The sequence below is a fragment of the Pseudopipra pipra genome, chromosome 2, assembly GCF_036250125.1.
Source record: "Pseudopipra pipra isolate bDixPip1 chromosome 2, bDixPip1.hap1, whole genome shotgun sequence".
Classification (NCBI taxonomy): domain Eukaryota; kingdom Metazoa; phylum Chordata; class Aves; order Passeriformes; family Pipridae; genus Pseudopipra; species Pseudopipra pipra.
Window position 1 is genome coordinate 111599934 of NC_087550.1, and position 12113 is coordinate 111612046.

The window sequence follows — 12113 nt, forward strand, 5'->3', positions numbered from 1 at the left end:
ATGTGAGCCATGCAGTTCTCCTAGATCAGCCCACAAACTGAATTAAAAAAAAAAAAAATTTGATCTGAGGATTGTCTGTTCAGACAGGCGAGCAACTGGCCTAGAGAGAACAACACTGGGCAACCATTCCCAGTGTGCTGGAAACAAGAAAGAACAAATTTTCCAAATCCTTTTCATCTGGAGGTAGCCACAGTGCCTGCTTTTAGCTCTTACTTAGCAGGTCTCTGCATCACTCAATCTTCTCCCTGAGAACGGGGTTTTGGAGGTGGCTCAGAGCATGTCTGCGAACACTTTCCAGCATCCACCTGTGCATATCCAGCCTTCTCTGAACCCTTTGATATGCACTCAGACCAAACCAGTCAGTCTCTGGTCTGGGAGTGGGTCAGCTCTGCTATTCTGTTCTTTTGAGGCGTGCTATCCAGCTCAGGGATGAGGGGATGCCTGCAGACACCATGCCTGAGACAAAATACACCGTCTCTGAGCAAACTCACAGAACTTATCAGGACCCATCCATACAAGGACAGGTACAGTTCCAGCTAGAACCTATCTCCTTATAAGTAAGAGCTATGGAGGGGAAAAAATATTTTTGCAGCATGTGTGGCTAGTTTAAAATCAGAGTTTTTCCATAGCAACATTTCATACCATGGTAAGTTATATGCAGAATCTGTGCTTGCCAAAATTAGAATACACACATATAAAGTTTCGAATTCAGCTCACCTTGGGCAGGAGGTACTGCATTTTACAGTGGAGCTCAGGGTGTGTTGTGTCTAACACCTGCAATGCATAACTCAAAATTGTGATAAATAAATGATAGGTGAAGAGCCAAAATACAAAGTATTATCCCCAACAAAGATGCATTATGTCCTTCTACCTATATATTACTTGCTCTTACAAAGAACTCAGAGTCTTGATTTTATCAGTTCAGATGTCTCCTTTCTCACAGCAAAGACACTTGTTCAGACAGGCACATCACTCCTCATCTTCCTTTTGGCTTGTGTCAAGGGAGTTTTCTCCTCATTCTTTAGTGCTTCTGGGCCTGTCCAACAGCAAAGCAGACGGATGACGTGAGTGTGACGCTTGCTCAGCAACCCCTGTCTAGAACATTATACCCACCTGCCTGCTAAATGACTTCCTACTAGTTAAGATGAAGAACTAAACGTGCTCTAAAATACACCCAGGTATAAAACAACCTGCAAGTGGGCTGCTGGGGGTGGAAAAGCTAAAGTGAAAAGACCTTGGAGTGAAGGGGAGAGACATTTCATCTGGATCCTGAAAGCTTCTGACATCACTTTACTGATGGAGGATTTGTTTTTCAGCACACTTGGTCCATGTTAAGGGGGAGATCTAAAGGTTTCTGGATGCAAATACAGCAGATTTTCACAATGAAAACAAGCTGACTACCTTTCATTCTTGTCTTAAATACCTAGAGCAGATGTAGAATATTGTTGATTCATACTTTGGGCTTAAGCAATGACTGAGTCACAGGGCATTTCCTAGGGATTAATGAGGAGCTGGGAGAGTTGATGGCCCAAAGCAAACTGGGAGACCATTAACCTCAGCCTGCCATTAATTCCCTGGGAAATGCCCTGTGCCTCAACTGTTATTTGCTGCTATGACCTCTACCCCCTTCTTTCTACTGTTATACAGAGGAAAAAAAGGATCTTAAGCAGGGATGATGCCAAACGCTGCTCCTGCCAGAGGTGGATATTTCTCAGCCCCAGGAATTCCTGGCCAGGCCAGGAGCTCAAAATACCCTCTTCTGTCTGGAAAATGAGTTTTTCAGGTCATTTTCATGCAGTTTTGTGATTTTGAGAGCATAAATTTTGTGCCAATTCACAACCTGCATAACTTATATTAATGGGGCTATGCAGAACACAAGCCACTGCCTTCTCTACCCTCCCTGGTAGTTGACATAATGGACAAATAAACCCCTGTCACTTAAAAACTAAACAACATTAAATGAAATAAACACTTTTTTAAAAGTCCCTTATTTAAACGAAATGTGAAATTAAACCAATTCATATCAAGGCCTAAAATTATATAATTATTAAAATAACATTCAGCAACATATTGTTACTGCTGAAGTTCTAGTCAGCTGTACTAGGTGGGTTTTAGTCAGGTGAAATAGGTGGCTTCCCTGCAACAAGAATTTTCTGAAGTAGAAAATTTGGAAGCAGATTTGGAAGCAGTAGCCTCCTTGCACATGCAAAATATTTACTAATTTTATTCAGTTAGTTCTATTTAACAAGTTCATTTCAAATTATGAAACAATAGAGAATTAAAAAAAAAGAAGAGGGGACTTGTTTTTCCTTCTCCAGTCTGTGAATAAAAATGGGTACGAAGAGTTCTTGCTCGACTTAATTCAGTGACTGATAACTTAATTATTCATAGTAGCAAATCAGTTAGTTGCTTTTAAACTAAGAAAAGAATGTGAGGGGTTTTTTACTGTCTTATGAGATATCGCTTAATATGGTTTATTTAGGTAACAAAGAGAATATTGCCCTATTTGGGGAATTTTTATTGGATTCTAGTTTCATTCAAAAATAGATTCATAAAATCAAGAAAAAACCTGGAAATAAATGAACCATCCTTCACTTTCCAATTAAAAATATGACAAAATTAAGATTATGATAAAGTGAGTATTAATTTATCAGCATAATAAATATTCATAGATAAATACTTTTGGTTAACAGAATAAAGACCTCACTGTTTACTATCTTTTGTTATAAATCATAGAATCTCAGAATGGTTCGGGTTGGAAGTGACAGATCATTTAGTTCCAACTACCCCCACTATAGAGAGGGACACCTTCTACTAAACCAGGTTGCTCAAAGCCCCATGCAACACTTCCAGGGATGGAGCTTCTTTGGACAACCTATTCCAGTGCCTCACCACCCTCACAGTGAAGAATTTCTTCCTGATATCTGGTCTAAATCTACACTCTTTCAGTTTAAAGCCATTTCCCCTTGTCCCATTCCTACAAGCCCTTGTAAAAAGCCACTCTCCAGCTTTCTTGTAGGCCCCCTTTAGGTGTTCTAATGGTTACCAGCCCAGGAAAGCTAACTTTTATTTCAAAAAATATCTAGCATAACTTGCTACTGCAGTAAGAGATCAAATGCATTATTTAAACCAAGATTCCCTACTTGATTTAAATCTTGATTTAAATTAGTTCTCTGTGGGTGTTGGAGTTGGCTTACAGCCTTCAAATAATTGTAGGGAAGAAAGGAAACTCTGCTGAGACAGATGCTATAAATATGTGCTGGTATTTGAGACTGCAGTGACGTCTTTACATTCAGAACCTCTGGGTTATTGGCATTAGAAGACTGGATATACCTCAGAATTGCACTTAAATAAGTGTCTGAGGCTAAGGAAAGCCACAGCAATTGGTACTTGACTATTTTAACATTGACCTAAAATAGTGTGTATAACTTTTGAACACGGTTTAACAATCAATCTGTTGGCCAGTCACCTTCCAAATTAATCTTTTAGTATAGGACAGAACCTGTGATCCCAGAATTTCACAGGCAGCAGATGAAACCTCCAAATCATGGGACCCGCACGCATTAGAATTGCTGCAGGACAGCAAGAAAAAAAGAAGGGAAGCAGAACAATACACCATAAAAGAAAAGTATGGCTACAGGCACAGGCAGCTACAGAAATCTGCAAAATGACAGTTCATAAAGCATATATATAAAGACTGAAAACTGTCACTGGTGAGGTAAGGTGGTGTAATCTGTGCCTTTCCATTTCCTCAATTCCAAGAGAGCTGACACCAAAGAACAGTATTTTGTTCTCTCTTGGCTTTGTTAGCAGCCTCCAGATCCACACAGACAGCAACAAGCCTACAGCTGGTGTAGTGCTCAGAAATAGCTCCTCATTTATCCAGTTATTTTGAGTGCTAAGCCTGAATGCTTTGGGTGGTTGGGGCTACATACCACACCTGTATCTCTCTGTTTTTTAAAAGCATCATGTCCTATGGTGGTTCCCAAACAAATCTTCATCAGTGGTCTAAAAAAGCCAAACATTGGCTTTTCCATCCAGTACAGGCACTCAGTGGCTGGTATCCATTTAACTTCAGCCAGCAATCAGATTAAAAATTGCATTACTACCAGTTGTTTTAAAAACGATTTAAGGATTCATCTGAAACTACTTTCAAGTGGTACAAGACCAGTTGTGATTTCCCAGTTGCATGGATTTAAAAGGGATGCAATACCAATGCCAGCCAGTGTAAGGCTTAATCTCAGTCTGGGGATGGCAAAAGGCTTCACCTCTGCACAGTGCTTCCCTTCACTTCCTACTTCCTCCAGTTAATGCAAGAAACCTGCAAACCAGTACATTTTCCTTTCTGGAGACGTGGCTATGTTGGTATTCAGATGCGGTTTGCTCTGGTACAGGTGTTCCCTTAGGGGACAAGGAACAGCAGTGCCACTTATTGTTCACATATAACTATATGTACAATGGCATTTTTTACAGATATAACAACGTCGGTGGAAAGTCACCTTCACAACTGGTGTAGTTACTTCTGTGAAACTTTTCAGCTCTGATGAGGGCAAAGAATAACCACATCCAGTCAAATATTAATTTAAATTTAAAAGTTAAATCAGTAATTTCAGGGGAAGGGGACAGAAAGGTTTGAGCACTTTTGAGCAAAATCCTTCCAATGAAGAAATCCTTTCCTCTTCCTATATCCTCCCAATCACTTACTCAAAAAATCCAGTTGTGTACAGAGTAGTGTTCGTATTACTCCATTTACCATGGAAGGAGAGTTAAATTCTTCCAGCCTTGCCTTTATATTGAAGCTTTGAGAAGTGTAGTACAGGTTGGAGTTTTTAACTCTTTTTTTTTTTCCCTGTGTGTAAAGAACTGGAATAATTGTTGACAAACAGCTGAATAAAAACAAACAAACAAAACACCAAAAAACCCAAACCATAAAAAAACCCCAAAAAAGGCAAAAAACCGACAACCCCCCCCCCCAACACCAAAAACAAACCCAAACAAACCAATCTTTCTTTATAAAGATTCTGCACTGCTTGGAGACATTTTATCAGTCCTACAAAACCATTTTCTGATGTGACTAAATATTACCCATTTAACAAATGGGCATGCTGTGGTAGAGGAGGAGACTCAGTCCCACAGTTGTTGGTGATAGCTGACCTATAAAACACTTCAGTTTTGACATACAGATATTACTATAACCATTAGACAAGGCTACAGTCTTAGGAATGCAGCAGTACAGTCACAAAGGGTTTTGAAATTACAGCACTCACTTGACATCACAAGTGAAGTCAATGGGATTTCTTTAAGGTCAATAAACCCCAGAGCAACTCACAGGCTGCAGCCCATATTTATTGCTCTGGAGCTCCTCAGAAAGGCAGTTGGGCTGTGCATGAGAAATGGATCTTCTCCCTGTTCAGGTTTGCGGGAGAACTCAGTGGAATGGCCAAACATATTACTGTTTGATGGGATCTGTTTGGCTGGAAAAGGCTCCTTTTTCCCCAAAGGTTGTCTTTATAGCAATATGCCTTGGCTGTGAGGATCTGGAGGAGGCTCCCTAGGGAGCTTATCTATGCTGCTTCTTGACTGCTGCACAGCGACGTAGGCTTTCCAAACCTCAGAGGAACCTGCTGGGCAAAAGTCCCTTACCAGGCACTGAGAACCCAGGTGGCTGTGTTAACCCTCTGGGCCAGCTCTACAGCTTATCCCTTTTTGAATTACAATCCATCATCACTTGTGATAAAATAGAAGCCAGAGGGTGGATGCACAATGAGTGTTTTCAAGAGCCCTGCTTGTGTGATAGTTTACTTTGTGGTGGCTTAAATATAAACCAGAGTGAATGCTTCAATCAAAGCACAAACTTTTTTGGCCTCGGGGTAAGAAAAACATTTTAACATTTTAAACATCACTGGTCTCAAGGTACAAAAGCAAATATTTGCCAAACTTCCAGACTTGCGAGAGCTGGCTTTTCTAAGGCGATTCCTTGTTGTTCTCTGGAAGGCTTTTCTCTGTCTCTGCTTCCAATCCTTTGTGAGGAACATAGGCAAGGAATAGGAGGACAGTCTCTTCCTCAAGATCCCTGTGCTCCAATGGTCATCTCGACTCCACAGCTGACAGGCAATACTGAGAAGCCCAAGGAAAGCAAGATGAGAGAAATACTATTCTGCAGATGGCTTGCATTGCTCTGATGCTCTTAATTCATCACACTGACTTCAGGGAAACACTGATCTCATCACACCTACCATGGGATCAAGAAGCTCGCTGACACTGTGTGTGTGTTTCCTGTGCCTGGCACAGCACACCCTCTTAATCAGTGAGAGGGCACGTGTCCTGCAAGGTGTCAAGAATGTAAAAATGTGATTAAAGACCACCACCACATCCTCTCTTAGCTCCTAGGTCCATTCAAGACACGGGATGGGATTAGGCATGACAGAGAAGTTGTCATTCATTTATTTATTGTCATCTTTTAGTACTCTAGCCATTGTTCAAGCTGAAGTTCACCTCCCTTCATTCTCCTACATGTCATACAAACAACCCAGTGGGAACTTGCCCTGCTAGTGCAGTGTCAGGTCTTGGCACCTGGGCATGGTTTTAAGCATAAGCTTAGCAGCAGACTGCCCTTTATTTGACCCAGTTCCCTCGTGGCTGGCAGCAAAGTCAGGGAGAAAAGGAAACCCTTACCATAGTTTGGTGGCCTTTTCCTTCAGCCTCAGTGCCAATGCAGGCAGCTCCCTCACCTTGCTGCTCACTCCTTCACCTTGCTGTGCCTTGACTGTGCTAGGACAGCTGCTCATGGGGCCGTGCTGTGAACCATGAACGTGTATGAGTTAAAAATAAACAATGCAACAAAAAAAAATTAGTAATTCTAAACCCAGAATGGTTCCCTGACTCAGCCAGGCCACCACACATCAAACTGTCACAGGCTGGCCAGGCTGCACCTTCCACGTGGTAACGTGAGATGTGATGTTGATTTTGCACTGCATCAGAGTCCGAGGCACTGCAAGGAGGTACAGGCTGTCCTGCCCAGAGCCAAGTGGTTAAGAGAGAACTTCAGCCTCTGATACTCAATACATGTCCCATGGGGTCCCACAGCTTGCCAGGCAGACAGATCAATGTCACGGAGAGCTCAGTGGCAACAGGTCCTCTTCCTTCGCCAAGCGCAAAGCAAGCATGTCAGATCAGGAATAGCCAAACTTTTCGAGAGGACTTTTTGAAATTAGAGACTTCAAATTTAATTTTTTTAGGACATTCTGTCCTGCTGAAAAATTAATTCCAGTTCAATTTTTATCCCGAGTCCAAGTGAAAACAGATTTTAAACATCTGAATAAAAATGAGAAAAAATTCTTATTTTCAGTGGAGTAAGGATTATATCTATACCGAGTATAAATGACAACAGGGACTAGATCCAAGGATCAAATAGGTATTACCAGATTTACACAAACCCTCTGTAACTGTAATAAAATGTAATAAAATAACGTAGCAAAATAAAGTACATTTAACTATTTCTATACAATATCATACATCATCATGCTATACTGTCATACAGATAATACTACGTACACATGACTATTTTAAAATTGCATATATGCATATAAAATACTCACTGCTTGCTCCTCTGATACTTCAGTATAATTCTAGTGTTATTTTTATCATGAATATTCTGAAGCAGTTTTAGGTGAAGACTCCAGAAAATGAGAAATGTTGAAGCAATAAATTTCAAGGAAAATGTATGCAAAGGGATTGATTCTGTCAATGGAAAGTAAAAAAGGATTTTGCTATTTTGCTTTTTTTAAAATGCCTTTTTTAAAAGACAGGTAGATTAGAATTTTATTGCCAGTGATGAAAAGTCTCAAATATTTTATAAAAAAACACTGAAATATCTCTACCAGAAGAAAGATTTTCTTCTTTCTGTAACATATCTTGCTATTGTCTTGATCAATCAAAGATCTAGTACTAGAGATATAAATGCTTTGTACTGCAAATATTAGTCCCATGTGAGGATTTATAATACTATATATAATATACAGATACAGTCACTATGCCACAAACAGACACTGAACAGTCAACATGGTATTGGGGAAAAGTGCAAAAAAGAAGTTATAGCAGATGAGAAGAAGGTGAGAAGAATTTCTGGATGAATTATGAAGTTACAGAAAATAGAGCTGAAGAGAAGACCACAAGAAATCTACACCTGAACCAGGAGTCAAAACTACAAATATTTCTGGGTTTGTCATTTTATTTTTTATTATTTTCTCTTTCAAGACCAGCTTCCCTAAGTAATCTAATACTGTCCTGAGCTCTACCATGAGGCTGCAAGTTAATCTCTGCTGCTACAATTTTAAACCCTTACGTCCTGCCCACCCCAGCCCAGTCAGTGAACCAAGTATTCCTTTTCCTCCCTGCAACAGACTTTTCCACAGGATTCAGGGAGTGATCTAAAGCAGAAAAGAAGGAAGTTATAATGCAGAGAGAAAAGGTTAAATGGAAAAGAGCTTTGGGAGCAGAATAGCTGAATGTTATTTATCCAAAGTAAACAACATGATCTTTGATGAAAAACACTGTGAGTTACTGAGGGATTGAATGGGGGTAATAGCAAAGAATCAGGAAGAAATAGGATCCAGGATTTCATGCAACAAACTGAAAAATGGGTTATGTGAGGGCAGGTGAAGAAGGTACTTCCTGAGCAAGAGCAGAGACACGACACGCTGAAGCCTTTGCTGTGATGAGGTCTGTGGAGGGGTCTGGAAGTAACGCTGTCCTTTTGAACATTAATGATCTTTTTGTCTTTGGTGTGCCTGGGATAAAAAGACCTCAGATACATGCACAGCATCTGCTTCCCCCCATTGTGCTCAGATGCCAAAGGAGAGTAAACATTAACCAAACTCCATGCAAATGAGAGGCAAATATTTACCTCAAAAAAATTCTGTTTGCAGGCCTGAGTTTGGAAATCACTGCACTCACTGGATCTTTGGGAATGACTAATTTTCATCATCATAACTATTCAGCAATGTTCACTGGACAGTTTCTTATCTAAAATATATGTGCTCAGAAAAATGGTTTTTAATCAAAAAACCTGCTTTAGCAGAGCCTGCAATAGGTAGGACTGTAATAGACTAAGTTAATGGTATACAGTCCAACCAACTGGTTTATGAAGAAGATGCTTCACATTTTATCTCTCAAGCTCTGAATTATGGATTTTCCTAGTGCTCAGTGAACTCCTGGAAACCCATCCTTTCATGGGAAGGACAATGTGAGGGACCCACAGGGCACAGGGCACTGAGACTTTTGTACTGGGAGGACAATCCTTGCAAACACTAAAGCTCAGAGCCTGTAATCAATGGCTTGCCACTGTTATTAGCACCTTTTGTGAGCTGCTCTGAGAAAACAGTGGCTCCTGCAGCACAGCTCCAGGAGTGCCCAAATTCACCTCTGCATAGGACCACAGAGTCAAATGCAGAGCCTGGACACTGCCCAGGGCACAGGACTGATATTTTGAGTTGCCTGTTCTTCTATTCACAGTAGTGTTTAATTCTCACAGAAGTTACCTAAACTGAACTTGAGGAAACTACACTTCCACATGTGCCTGGATTTCCTCATCTCCTCCTCCCTGTGGGTGTCACAAAAGGCTTAAAATAGCTCGTGACTTGCAGCACTTTTCCTGTACTATCTATTGCAGATATTTGAAAAGGGTAGAGGGAGGAAGATTAATATCTAAGGTAGTATTTATAAGTCTAGAGAAATCATTATAACGGTCCTAACCCAGTTTAGGACCAGCTGCCTTTTGGACCTGGAGGTCAGTGTTTTAATTCTGCAGTGTCTTCTGATTTTGCTGTTTCAGAAATGCACATCATGTCAAGAAATTAGGAAGCTGTGTCTCCTCTTGTCTCAAGGGATTTGGCTTTTCTCACCATTGTGGTAGTCCTCTGTGTCCTTCAAGAAAAAAATCCAACCCTCTCATACCTGCCACTATTTTAGTGTGTGTTTTTGAAGGAAGAACTCTGCCTACATTGAACAGATCCCTAAAACAACCTCCAGTGCAGACACATAATGACATATGAAGATTAATGGAATGCTCTGAATATTGTGTCTCTGCTTCATAGGCCAATTCTGCCAATCTACCACAATTTGTGATTCACAAAAGTAGGCCTTGTCCTTAGACACAGGACTTTAATTCCCTCCCTCATTCTCGTGTCAACCCACTGAAACACTAATTCTTAAGGAATGTAATATTGTCTGTTTGCAGATGTAAAAGGCTCCTGGTATGAAAAAAGCAGCTTTTCCCCTACCACCCTGTGGTGAGAAGCAGACTTTGCACAGCAAGGTGATGTATTATTAGAACTAGCAAAATCCACAGAATTCCTTCATGAGATTGAAACAAATTCTGTTTCGTTTGTAACTGCTTTTGTTATTTTTGTTAAACTGCCCCCTCTCAGGTCCTATCCCAAGAAGAAATCCTGTCAAGAAGGATTATTTTTGGCCAATTCTCCTTCAAAGAGTCACAATCAATAATCTCTCTCATAGAAGCAAACCTTTGGGAACACAGTAAAGAATGTTAATCATAGTTCCTATGGACATCTCACTTTCTCTAAAGGCAACAAATGAAATATTAAAAACTAAGTAGCATTTAAACAAGTCACTCACCATGAAGTCTGTCTCAAAGCTCACAGGCTAATCAAAACCAGAGCAACACAAGGGACCCTGGTTTTATAAAAATAATCTTTTCTTCTGTATCATCAATTTCATAAAAGGCCTTCAAAATCCACAAGGGTAAAACTGTTTCTCACTTAGAGAGCAAAGAAAAAAAAGTGTGTGAGCATTTCAGGTTTTATAAAGGAAGTAATGTAGCAAATTGTAGGCTTGTGTAATTCCATTTAAGTAAGCCAAGTAAAATACATATGGCCTACAAGGTTGTGGGGTGGGAATTTGGTAGGCTCTAGAAATTCAGAAACATTATAATCTCCTTCCTATCACCTGTAAGTGGGATATCACTCCATATTTTTTCAGCACTCAGTGGCTTATCAATACAGACTCTCAAAGAAGAGCTTCAGATTTTATTGCATACCCTGAAAACCTTCACCTGGAATAAACATGTGCTGTTTATCAGTCGGCACCAGAACTACATATACAAATACATCCTGCTCACAAAAATAGGTTTCAGGGAAGGTTTAGGTCAGATAGAAAAAGGTTCTTCACCCAGAGGGTGACTGGCCACTGAAACAAGTTCCCCAGGGAAGTAGTCACAGCACCAAGCCTGACAGAGTCCAAGAAGCGTTTGGATGATACTTTGAGGCACACTGTGTGACTCTTGGGGATGGTCCTGTGCAGGGCCAAGGGTCAGACTGAATGATCCTTGTGTGTCCCTTCCAGCTCAGCATATTCTGTGATTCTGTGAAATATATATGTTTTTTGCCATGAAAGCATAAACTGAAACATCCCATAATACCTTTCCTGCCAATATCTTCCTATAAAATTTTAATGAACCTTTTGCAAATTTGGGTAGGTCTGTGATTTGTTAGGTATTAGAAGTAATAGTTGGGGTTGTTTGCTTCTGTAGCTGTGAGCAGTTACAGGAGGAGATGCTGGTGATAGTTAGCTTGATAGTTAGCCCATACATGAGACTTGCTGCAGGAAACTGCCTTTTGCTCTCCTCATTCCCTCCTCATCCCAGAGAGAAAATACTGAACTTCATGGAATCAGGAGCAGTCCTGCCTCTTCATTGCAGGAGCAAAGGCAAGATCCTTCCTGTTACAGTCAGTGCGGCATTGGCAGCCATACAACCATCAGCCAGAGCCAAATCTTGCCTCTTTCTAGGCAGTGAGTTACCACAAATTCTCCTCTTTTACCTCAAACAGATGGTGATGATTTTTCCTTCTCTCTGTTCCCCTTTGCTCCTGGCTGCCCTGTGTGGGTTTCTGTGAATATGACCTCTGTATTGTCCACGGTGTGTTGAACTCACTAAAACTGCAGGCAGAAAGGCAAAGAACTGCCCAAACAACCAAAAGGGATGGCAGCCTCCAGCAAGAGTCCCTCCTGCACAGGTGATGCACATCAAGTGCATCAAGTCCTGGAAAGCCAGCACTGCACTGCATTTCTCAGCCAGAACAGGACTTTAAATACTC

The 12113-nt window shown here is 40.7% G+C and overlaps 1 protein-coding gene across 1 annotated transcript in view; it reads left to right on the top strand.

Moving 5' to 3' along the window:
* Positions 1 to 594: 594 nt before the first annotated feature.
* Positions 595 to 12113, top strand: part of ATP6AP2 (ATPase H+ transporting accessory protein 2) — a 51509-nt gene continuing 39990 nt past the window's right edge. Inside the window, exon 1 of the mRNA XM_064646881.1 lies at positions 595 to 604. The gene's annotated coding sequence lies outside the window, so the exon portion shown is untranslated. The remainder of the gene's footprint in view (positions 605 to 12113) is intronic.